Genomic DNA, 12,409 nt, shown 5'->3' with positions numbered 1-12,409 from the left:
GTAAAATAATTTTTTTCAAAATTTTATTTCATAGACATGTTTGGCACATGTGGGTCACCATGTACAAGAAATTTTTGGTGATTTGGAGGTGGTGGAAAAATTCACCTTTTTTCAAAAACTAGCTTAAGTTAGACAAAATGGTCCCTCCGAAATGCTGGCATTTTTTCGACCACCTCCAAATCACCTCAATTTTGGCACAGATGATCTCTTCCACAAACAAAACTAGGTTTCCAAGTTTTTGTATTTTTTTGAATTTTTTTGAATTTATAATGCCCTCTAGACTGACTGCTGAAAACATCGGTCTATGCCTCAAGGGGGCATTGTAAAATAAATTTTTTCAAAACTTTCTTTCATAGACATGTTTGGCACATGTGGGTCACCATGTACAAGATAATTTGGGACCTGCATGCAAGAGTCGGGGACCTGCATGCAAGAGTCGGGGACCTGCATGTGAATAGTGATTCATCAAGGCCTTGACAGCTACTGGCACAGCGGCTGCCGCCCGATTTGCATGCAGTGAAGATGAACGTGCATGGAGGTTTCTCAAAGATTTCCAAGCACACCCCAGTGGGCCCTGTTTATTTAAAAAATACGTCAGTCATTATTGCTCTGTAAATGAAGAATATGCATGACAACCATAGTAAGGGTGAAGAATCATATTCATCCACCAATGCTTGTTAAAATCACCTCGATGAAGGTATTTAAGCAGGTAAAGGAGCTGCTCGAGGGGCGAGGTGGGACTATTTTTAGTTACACGAGAACAACGTGCGAGATCGTACGCGACGTGGGCCGTCCGGAGCTGCAACCTTGGATGGGCTGGTGTTTGGGTCGACGTAGGAAAACGGCCTGCCATGCATGCATGGCGTCGGTAGTCTCGCCTAAACGATGGACACGCACCGAGCCAGCCATGCAGACCGTGGGATCGCATGGGAGATCCGTCTGGTGGTCGTGTGTGTGTGCAGAAATACATCACAATAATTATCCTACTCGACAATAACAAGTGCTCCATGCTAGCCCTTATTCCTGTTCGAAATACATCATCATTCTTAAAGTTGGACATCAAATGATACACACAGAAAATGGAAACGAAAGATTTCGAACTAATACAGTAACATGGCAGTACAACCGCACTCCACTAAATTACTGTCACGATGAAATAGAATGTAAAGACCACGTCACACAAAGCTGAATGGCACACGACGTTCTTTGGCTCATCGTCGGTTCATGCTGTATGTAGATATCACAGTTCAGCCTCGAGATCCTACACAGAAGATTACAATAAATCACATGGACATCAATTATGTGTAAAACACATGCAAAAAATAAATATGAACATATTTCGTACCTCTAGCAATTTAGCGCATTTACATCGATTGTGACCTGGTTTCTTGCAATAGCCACAGATATTCTGTGATCTTGACTTCTTTGTCTTTGCTTGCAGCCTTTTCTTCGGTGCACCTCGTCCTGGCACATGCACGGGATCCAGAACCTTATCAACTTTCTCCAAGTGCGGAATCAACGGGCCAAACCTAATGCTGTTATGCTGAGCATTAGTTGACTCCTTGCTGTCAGCTTGTTCAAAACTTGATTGCTTGCCATGATGTTGTGCTTGCAAAAGCATCTTTAGACGGTGATAGTCCTCATCAGAGTGGCATGCCTTGAAACTTGCGGCGTGACTACGATTCCGCAACTCGCGATACCTCTGCAGGCTTACAGAATAGTCATACATCTGGTTTTTTCTGGTAGGTGTGTATGCACATTTTGCATTCATAGTCCACCTAGTGGGAACGCAACAACCTGGCAGAATTGTTTGTTTTAAAATCCCCAATATGTAAAAAATGTGGGAACATGGTGTGCCTGCGCATTCCAGCTTACGGCAAGAACAACTCACCCTGTGCAAAAGACCTCCTTGCTCTTCAATGTGCACTCCAAACTTTGTATCCATTCTTTCCTGTTTGGACACAACATAAGTGGAATCTTATGATCCATCTAGTATCTCTCTGATCTGACATTTGCTGACAGCATCTATGCTCCATAAGACCATCTTAAAGACACTAGGTGTGAAAACTATTGCGGCGTGTTTCTCAAGTGGCGAAGCATTTTCCTCTATAAATGGAACGGACTGCAAGGCTTCGATGTCATGGAGAGCTTCGTTAATCCGTCACGACGCAAGGCAACGCTCATAGTGCTCTAGCATTTCAAACAACGACATCTTACCCTCAAGATGCGTATGTAGCACAGAGTTCAAGCTCTCACTCCTCTGATTGCTGCTCAATCCTAGGAAACAATGCCCCTCAAGATATGGAGCACACCACAACTTTCTCATCTGATACATCTGATGCAGCCAAGACTCCCCACTGGTTACTTTATTCCGTTGTAAGAATTGTATCCATTTTATCTCATGCTCTTCAATGGAAGAAGTATCATAAATGAAAGATCTGAATTCCTCCTTTATGTCGTCATCATGCAGATGGCGTACAATGTTCTGCTGAATGTGCCATATACATAGTCTATGGTTTGAGTCTGGCCAGACCACCCTTATTGCTCTCTGCATTGCAAGGTCCCCATCTGTGATCACAGATATCAGATGCTTCTGTGCCATGCAATCAGAAAAGGTCCGCAACATCCACTCGTATGCCTGGCTTGTTTTATGAGAAATTATACCACAGCCAAAAATAACAGTGCTGCGGTGGTGATTCAACCCGACAAACGGCACAAATGGCAGATTGTATTTGTTGGTTCTGTATGTGATATCGAAAACAATGACGTCTCCGAAAGCCTCGTAGTCAAGTCGCGACTGACTATCAGCCCAGAACAGTCCCTTCAGATGGCCATGCTCGTCTACCAAGTACTTGAAGAAAAAATGCACATCTCGCTCTCGCCTCGCCATCATGTGCATGATCACCGTATTAGCATCACCGGCCCTGATTGTCTCCTGCTTATTAGCATGGCAGAAATTATAAACGTCCCTCTTTATGCATCCAACCTTATCAAATCCACCGTATTGAAAGCACAAAATATCCATAATACGGTATTTGTGGATCCCACATTTTTCCATGTCCGCAATGTCCGCTTTCTGCTCATCGCTAATTCGTCTGTGCGAACGCATCAGACAAGAAAGATCCCGTGGGGCTAGAGGATGGATGTGCTCATCGATGAAATCCTTGACAAACCACCGACCGGTTTCCTCCTGTCTCGTAATGACCAATTTAGCATTACACCCAACACGAGTTAAACTTCGTGGCCTCCTCTTTCTATCTTCCACCTTTCTTTTCATGTGCTTCTCTTCGCGAAACCCTTGACGACTACACACAATTTTCCTTAAAATTATGTATTTGTTGGATCCATCCCACTCAACGTAGCTTTTCCTCACACTAAAACCTTTTTCAAGAGCATATTTGTTGTAGAATTCATAGCCTTCAGCCTCACTATCAAACATCTTGCTGACAACATTTACATACTCGAACATACTCTCATCACTTGCATACGCCATGTCTTCCTGCATATGACATGTGAGGGAAACCAATCATCAACATCTTTCTGTTTATCAATGTTGCAGGCGTAAAATAGCTCATAGGCAAAGACAAGTGCATGGAATAGACTTTGCTCGTTTGACATGTGAGGGAAACCAATCATCAACGTCCAACAAGTAGTATCTCATCTTCCTTTAAACTATATTTCATGCACTATGCAAACCTAAAGTGATGATGACTTTAATAAACTAAATTAAGTGAACTATGGAACCAGTATCTCATCTTCCTTTAGTATATCTCATCTCAAACGTCAAGTAAGTCACTTTTTTCTGCGGTACCAAAGGAAGTAAGCAATGCCCTCAAAATCTTACTTAAACAAACATGATGCGATTAGCTCAAGAGAAACTATGCCACGATGAAGCTTTCCATTCGTTGTTCTAGTCCGTACCCAGATCTTGTGGGGTTGAGGTTGTACTGCATGCATGGTGGAGGGGCGCAACGGCCAAGAGAACGAGCTGAACGCCAAGCCGAATTCATACCTTAAGGATGGTACGCGTGAAGAGATGGGATCGCCCGCCGCGGTCCCCGCCGATTCAGCCGGCGCAGATCCGGCCTTCTTCTTCTTCGGTGACGGCGTGGGGGGTTGGGGTTGGTTGGGTGGAGGACGAGGACGATGAATTTATTCCTCTCGCCGGGCAGGTCCAGGACAGAGAAGATCAGGAGCGGCGAGCGGCGACGAATAGATCGGAGGAGGATTCTGAACTGGATCGAGTAGACATGGATCTGGTCCTCAGGTGATCGGTTCAAGAAAAGATATTTCCCCCTGGACCATTATGCCCTTATCGCAATTAACATATTAAATTTAATCAATTAAAATTCCCCGCAAGATATGACGGCTAATAAAAATCAGACGTGATCAGACATGTAAGTACTGCTAAGTACTCCGAGTACTAACCCAATCACCGTAAAACAGCTCATAAAAATAAGGGCCTTTGAGGAAGAAGATCGATTCTTTGCTAACAATTTGGATCTTGTTGACACGAATGCAAGTCCATATTTCTATAATTTTGCAGCAACTGAATGGTTGATTCTATGTCTAGAGATAATGAGTATTGCAGTTCTTTCTTTTTCTGCTTTTGTCATGGCCCTCCTTCCACGAGGAACTTTTCGCCCTGGTAAGTAATTATATGCATACCACCATGCTTCAAATATTGGAATTTTTTTATAACTAGCTTGTTTTATTGGCCATCAATGTGGAACTAATTTGCGAAAAATGTTAGATTCATGCCATGTAAAGTTGCTACCTTTCCATTGCCTTTTGAGTGAGTTCTAATAAGCTTTTGTTATAAGAAAATTTACTTGATAATCCCTCCACTAGTAGATGCTCCCTCCGTCCTCAATTAAGTCGGCATATAGAACTTTTAAGACATATTATGGAACGGAGTAGAAAATGCATTGGAAAGGTGCCGACCACTATCTCTCTCCTCTTTAATTCCCCCACCTCCAATGAGCTAAGTGCATGTAGAAAATGAGGAGACCATGTGTTAAATGTTATTAGGTTTGATTCCTGTGTGATGAGAAGGTAGCATTTTTTTTGTACTTCAAGGTGCATTGGGAACATAGAAGTACACTCTTTTTTGGACAAATTTCGAATGCTAAGGGCATCTCCAGCCGTTGGCCCCCCAGGAGGCGTTTTTTTCGTCGCCTGGGGGGCTGCCGGCGAAGATTTTGACCCTGGGACGAAATTTTTCCCAGCCGTCCCCCCACCCAAAACGCATTTCGAGGACGCGTGGCGGCACCGCAGCTCGACACCGTCTCCAGCACCATCGAGGACGCCCGCCACCGTCTACCGCACGCTCCTTGGCACGGGCCTCGCCGCCGCGTACCACCATCCCTCCATCGAGCTCGAGCGCGAGCCCCGCCACGGCATGTGCAGCAGCCACACCGCCCGCGAGGTCAAGGAGCGAGGAGAGGAGGGAGGAGGAAGGAGGCGCCTGGCCGCGCCCGCCCGCGCCTGGCCGCGCGCGCCCTCCGTGGCCGGTGCCGACGAGGACGAGAGGAGGGAGGAGGAGGAAGGGGGGTGCCTGGCCGCGCCCGTGCCTGCCCGCGCCCGCCCTCCCGCGCCTGGCCGCACGCGCCCTCCGTGGCCGGCGCCGACGAGGACGGAGAGGAGGGAGGAGGAGGAAGGGGGCACCTACATCGACCCCGACTCTGCACAGGTCTGCACCGCCCCACTCGGCCTCCGCTCCCGCGCCTCGGCCGTCTTCGCACTGGCCTGGCCTCCGCCCGATCCCTCGGCGCTCAGCTCTCGCGCGCCCACGTCCGGCCCTGCCCCCGAGCCGGCTGCTGCTCCGTGGTCGGCAGGAGGCTCCGTCGACACGCCCGCCTCATCCCGGGCCAGCTGCGCCCCGGTCCTTCGTCGCCGGGTCCCCCGCACCTCCCGCTACCTGGCCCCGTGCCGCGTTGCATCGCACGCGGCCCCGCTCGTCCTCGCCAGAGCTCGCCCTGCCGCTGGCTTGCCGGCCGCCTCCCCGGACGGCTACAAGGCGCTGGAGAGGGATTCGGGGCTCCTCGAGCACGCCGGACGCCGACCACGCCCGCCCGAGCTGGACACCGGACTCCTCCAGCGTCGCTCCGCCCCGCGCCGATGCGCTCCGCGCTCGAGAGAGAGAGAGGGGCGGGCGAGAAGAAAGAGGAAAAGAGAGGAGAGAGGTTGTGGGAGGCAGACAGTGGGCCAACCGCAAGAAAAAGTCATCGCCGGCACGCCCAGCTGCTCCCCAGGGGGCTGGGTTTGGGGTGGTACTGTCGGCGTCAACTTTCTCTAAATCCGGGAAAAGTGGGGCTTTGGGGGCATGAGTGGGGAGATATTTTACTGCCGGCGCCCAAAAAGTGGTCATGGGGGGCGTCTTGGGGGGGCGGCTGGAGATGCCCTAAACATCCACTTACTTGAGGACGGAGGGAGTAGATGATGTTTTAGACATGACATGGGTCTCCAAAAAACTTACTTGACTGTTACTCATCACTTCCAAACAGACATCCGTGTCGCTTCAGGGATGGCTCAAGCGAAACACTAGCCACCGTCACCCCGTCTCCTCCCTCTTCTCTTTCTATCACCGCCAGATGAGTCCAATGGTCAAAGCCCATATGGCGGCAGGCTCGTCTCTTCACTCAGAGGGGATCCCCTGGCTGGCACCCAAGCGCATACAACGCGTCGTCATGGCTGCAAGGAGCACTGATTGTGCAGCTTTCGAAAGATCTATTGCAAGATCATGCTTAGAACATCGCGTCATATCCGTGGTAAAAACTATTGTTTTGGCCTTCATTGGTTAGACTCAGCAGCGGCTGAACTTGCATTGTTACCTTGTTGAAGGCGTTGTCTCCATGTCATGTTCTGATCTTGATTGGCCGGTCTTGGCATTCAAGATGAAACTCCTTGTCTTGGTTGTCTCCAGTCGGATACGACGATGGTGGCGCGAGGGTGTTATCCCTTGTTGAAGGCATTGTTGCGAAAGAAGTCGACTTAATCTTAGGCATGTACTCTTCATATCTTGTAATGGTTCTAGCATAGTTATCTATGTCTTGTTCTCTGCTTGTAGATGGCTTTGCCGAAAAAGGCTTTCGCCCCGCTTTATATATAAAGCACGATCCTCACACCCCAGTACACCGCGCGCCACCACAACACACGCACACATCCAAGGCATGATACATAGGCGCTGAGTGCGGCAACACCACCCCTAGCACTACCACCGCGAAGAGATGAAGCCGCATATGACGAACCGTGGGCTTCAAGGCGGCGCCTTCAGGAAGGATACGACACCGGAGCGTCACCACCGCCCAATTAAAGGATCAGAGTTTCCCCCCGGAGCTCCACGATGAGCAATGAGAGCCGCGACGACGCCTTCAAGAAGGGAACGAGCTTCGCCGCCACCGGTCCGTCCGAAGATAGAACATGTTTTCACCCTGGCCAAAAACTCACAGCCATCGAACGCCACACCCCGGTGACCATGCCGCCCACACGGCCATGGCCACCGAGCAGCTCCAAGCCACGGCCTCCGCCCGAGAGCACTGCGCAACCACCACCGGGGCCACCGCCCCGGCATCCAAGACCTTGACACCACCTCACCCCAGACCTGCCGCTATCCCAAGTAAAGGGACGAGCAGAAAGGTCCCACCTTTCGCACTTCTGGGTGACCCCCAGTGCCGAGACCCGATAGGCTGGCCACCTGGCCTCCATCTACCCGTCTTGCAGCACCGGGCACGAGGCGAGCTCGGTCCCGCAACACCGTGCGCGAGACGAGGTCAGTCCTGCAGCACCGTGTGCGAGACGAGCTTAGTCCTGCGGCACTATGCGCGAGATGAGCTCGGACCTGCGCACCGGGCGCGAGACGAGCGATGGACCGCAGCTAGGAGAAGGCAAGCCCTTCGTTGATCCTAGCGACCGGACGAGGAGGAGGAGGGGTCAAAGGCCGATACAAGCCGCCTACGGACAAACCGACGCCAGGATGTGCCAACCGTCGCCAAAGCCGACTTGCCAAGCCATCGTGGAGCCATCCACGGCCGGAGCAACGACCACCACGGCCATTGCCCAACCCGCGCCGCCCGGCGAGCTCCACGCATCGGTGTTGCCGGCCACATTCCTCCCAGGGCACCACCACCACGCCGCTGCCTCCCCGGAGATGGAGGAGGCAGCCGGCCGCAGTCCAAGGCCAGCGCAGCCCGCGCCATCCAACAGGGAGCTCGAGATCCCCCGGCTGGACACGCATCCACCATCACGCGCTGCCGGCCGCCACAACCTCCTGCTGCCCCGCACGAGACGTCGCCGACCAGCAGCACACGGGAGCTCAGGAGAGCTCCCTCCACCCCCCTGCGTCGCCAGCCGGACCCCAGGCGCCAGATCCAGGCGGATCTGGCCAGACGCCCACCAGCGTGCCGCCACCCGAGCCAGACCACCCAGCAGCCGCCGCACCACCACCGGGGCTTAGGACGTCGCCGCGCCGCCACCAGACGGCCGCACCGCCGTCTCGCACCACCGCCACCGTGCCGTTGGGCCCTGTGGAAGCCCAGCGCCGCCGCCCGCGAGCTTCGCCCCGCGACGGACCCCAAAGGAAGAGGAGGAAGGAAAGGCCCTGCTGCCACCGCGCTGATCGGGCTTTGCCCGTCGACGCCTGCCGGTGGTGGCGGGGGAGGGAGGGGAGCAGGGGGATGGGGGAGTAGTGGCTAGGTCACCCCCCACCCCACCCCCCGGCGCATCGCGGGAGGGGAGGGGAGATGCAAGATTTGCTTGTTGATGGCTTTGCTCGCGTTGCCTTGCATCAACTTCAATAATATTTGGTTCTGTGCATCTCAAGATGCGGAGGCCAGGTTTATCCTTCTTTAACTGAAAGTTATAAAAGTTCGACCAAATGCTTTCTAGAATGCATTGTATTTGTGAATTAAGGTAGTGATGTTAGTTATTGCAAGTTACATTTTCCGCCTTTTGCCGGGCAGAGTATTTGTATTTATATATATACAATACCGCTATTCTAAGCTAGAGCATAGAATATTGTACACACTTAGTAATATTCTACACCCTTAGTAAAATTATATACAAAAGATAGTAATATTGGAATATAATTTTACTATCCAAGTCAATATTTTACTATATTTTTTCAAAAAATTAGTACATTTCTACACTAGTTTACTAATATTTTGTAACCAAAGTGACCAAAATCGACACCCTACAACACAACAACGGATTATGAGCCGCCTCTCTGGCTTCCACGCTAGCCCCGAGGCAGTGTACCAACCAAGCCGACAACTATGTCACCCAATTGACCAAAGTAAACATGTTTCATGCATGCTATTCTCGAGAGTCATTGCTTTGACTTCAATGCCAGTCTCGAGGCTGCACACCCGCTTGACCAACTATGAAGCTACAATGCCTGACGAACCAGCATCACCCCCAAGAGAGAAGAGATGGGATGCCGTTGACGCCCGCTCCAACTAAGATCAAAACTTGAGTCTTCACCCGAAGAGCTCAAAATCGCAATGTCAAGGGGGGTGAAGGACCTCCATGGTGACATCTACAAGGAGGAATGATGGCATAGGACGCCGACGATGCTCACATCGACCAAGATTGCTCTAGGCTATCACCTTGAGCCCACCAAACCCATCCTCATTGTAAGCCTACCCAACCGACTGCCATCAGCGGCCTACCTGCCATCATTGCCCGAGCTAGGTAGACATATGCGCCAGACAACTCGCCCCACCATCCACTACCAACACGGCAGGCAACCCATCACGGCTCCTCAGATTGCCATGGCTGTCCACATTCCAACCACTGAATGTCAACGTCGCCGCACCACCATCCTCCATATGTGGTTCGTCACCATTGCTGCAGAGCTGCACACCCGCTCACCGAAGCCATCACCGCCCATACAACAACGACATCGGCGTTGCCGAGACTGTACGATCCAGATCTAGCCGGATCTAGTCACCCACACAATCCAACATACCACCACACCACTCATTGCCAATCTAGAACCAACACAGGCTATAGGCACACATGCATTATGGCCTTGCACACGTATCCAAACACATTGGCCCAAATGCAACGAACATAAATCCACACCACCAAGGTGGTCTCCACTCCAACCTTGTGGACGAACCCGCCAACCACCACCTGTGAAGGGTGCACGCTGTATTGCACCTTCGTGCTAGCCACCCAAGCCACCGCCCAACGCCTCACGGCGTAACAGTGAGCTCAACCCGAGCCCCTCCCCCTTACCGACATCCTAGAGCCGGTAGGCCAACCGCCATCGCTCCATACCACATAGCTGACTACTAGCGCCATTCAAAGAGAGCTTCCCACCACCTTGGCAATGGGACCCGAGGCCACTATGGCGGAGGCCAGTGGCAACGACGGAGTAGAGGGGAGAGATCGAGGCGGTGACACTAAGTTTCCTTTGGCATCGCTTGGGGAGTGACACGAGGGGAACAATCTAGTTCGTTCTGAAAATCCGCATCAATCTTGATAGTTAGAACTCAAGATTCTTCTTCCTCCTCTTCACTTGATTATTCCTCTTAAACATGTATTCCTTTCATGCAAGAGGCTTGGACAACCTGTGAGTCATAGGAGTCTTCTTTCCATCCTCAGTCATGTCGTCATAGGTGACGAAATAAGCAAGAACATCATCGGGCACCAAGGTTGCATAATCACTGTTTTGATGAATGTGTTACACCATAGATAGGAAGTGAGGTGCTGGTACTCCAATGAACTTGCTCACGATGAACCCATCATTGATCTTCTCACACCTAAAGCCTTGTAACTTGACCACAAGAGCGGCGAGTCATGAATATTGTTTGAGGTGTTTTGTAGGGGTTCATCACAAACAATTTCATGTCATTCTTGGCCATTTGATACTTTAACCTTTGAATGCTTGTGGTGCCTTCATTCATGACAACCAAATGATCCCATAGAGCTTTTTGTGCACTTGATGAGGATGACTTGGGCATAGATATCTCTTGAAAGGCACTTTAAATCAAATGGATAGTGGTGGCATTGAGTTCTTGGTCAATCACTTCACGCGGAGTCACGTTATCGGCATCCACCGGATTGAATCCATGCTCCACAATCTCCCAAAGCGCCACCAAAGAGCTATGAATATGAAACTCCATAGGAAACTTCCAATGAGAGTAGTCTCTTCCTTCAACGACGGGTGGTGAGCCGGCATAGTGATATTTAGTAGTGGAAGCTGGTAGAGGTGGGGGATAGGCCCATGATGCTTGGTTGAAGCTAGTAGGTGTAGCACCACTATTACTCAAACCCAACGGTTGTGTCTCCGCAAGTTGTGAGGTGGCGGGAACACTATTCGCTAGTGCAAGAGCTTTAGCTATCCTTTTGTTAACGAATACCTCCGTAGAAGCATCTGATTGGGATTTATGCTCCACTATGAACTTGGCGAGATCTGTGACGGTGTACAACTTCTCGGCATCACTAGAAGAGGTACCCTCTGCGCCTTCTAAGGTGGTGAAGCCCTTAAAAGAGTCCTTACTCTGATACCAATTGAAAGGATTGAGATGGACCTAAGGAGGCTAATGGGCCTTCTAATTTTGTAGCTGTTTTTATTAAAAATTAGGCTTTGTAGAATGCAAATGATGGGGCAATCCACAAGCTTGGGTCCTCATCTCTCCAACTTCTAAGAATAACAAGATCAGAGGGGAATTCTCAGAACTTGCTCAAATCACGCAAGTTATCAGTCGAATAGCTAATCTTGGCTAAGGTTATTAGCTCCTCTAAAAAAATCCGTCACAAACCTCTCAAGGAACCAAAGGATTAGGGTTGGGAAAGTGTGGGGAGCGTTCTTAGCTAAATTTGATATGTTTAGAATGAATCGTCAACCCTATCCCGAAGCGGTGGATGGGTTGGAAAAAATTAGCTATTTTTAGGCTGAAAAAGTAGCGTCAGATATTCTGACCCAGCAAAGAACAACCTCAGGGTCAGACAGTCAAGCCTGGGAATCACCCCAGGACCCAGAGCTATTGGGAATGCCCCGGGCAGTTTAGCCTCTATCTGGGCAAAATCAAGAGCAGTCGAGTAAGTACCAGAGTCTGACAAATGTCCGACTAAAACTGAAAGCTACCGGAGAGTGTGACTGTCTGTCTGGCCTAAGAATCATCGTAATACCATGTGCATAGTAACAGACCCAGACTCAAACTGTCTGGTCAGAATTGGCACAAATGGTCCAGCCAGCTAAAAGCCGCCTTTTGATTGCCTTTGACCTAGGATGGTTGGCTATTTGGCATTGGACCTTTTGGTGGATTGGAAGGATTTTAGATGTAGAATAACTTGCATGTGCTTGAACTTCACATCCCTTAACCCCCTCTTAATAGTGAGGGACCCTTATAGTTCAAGAACAAGAAAGAAAGACTACAAAACTAGCCTTCATGAAGTCCTT

At 50.3% G+C, this 12,409-nt stretch overlaps 1 pseudogene; it reads left to right on the top strand.

Annotated features, from left to right (window-relative positions):
• The window catches only part of LOC119333142, a 61,604-nt pseudogene that overhangs the window by 38,707 nt on the left and 10,488 nt on the right, over nt 1-12,409 (top strand).

This window comes from Triticum dicoccoides, chromosome 7A (genome assembly GCF_002162155.2).
Source record: "Triticum dicoccoides isolate Atlit2015 ecotype Zavitan chromosome 7A, WEW_v2.0, whole genome shotgun sequence".
Classification (NCBI taxonomy): domain Eukaryota; kingdom Viridiplantae; phylum Streptophyta; class Magnoliopsida; order Poales; family Poaceae; genus Triticum; species Triticum dicoccoides.
The sequence above is the reverse complement of the archived record's forward strand: the minus strand, read 5'-3'. Positions and strand labels throughout refer to the sequence as shown.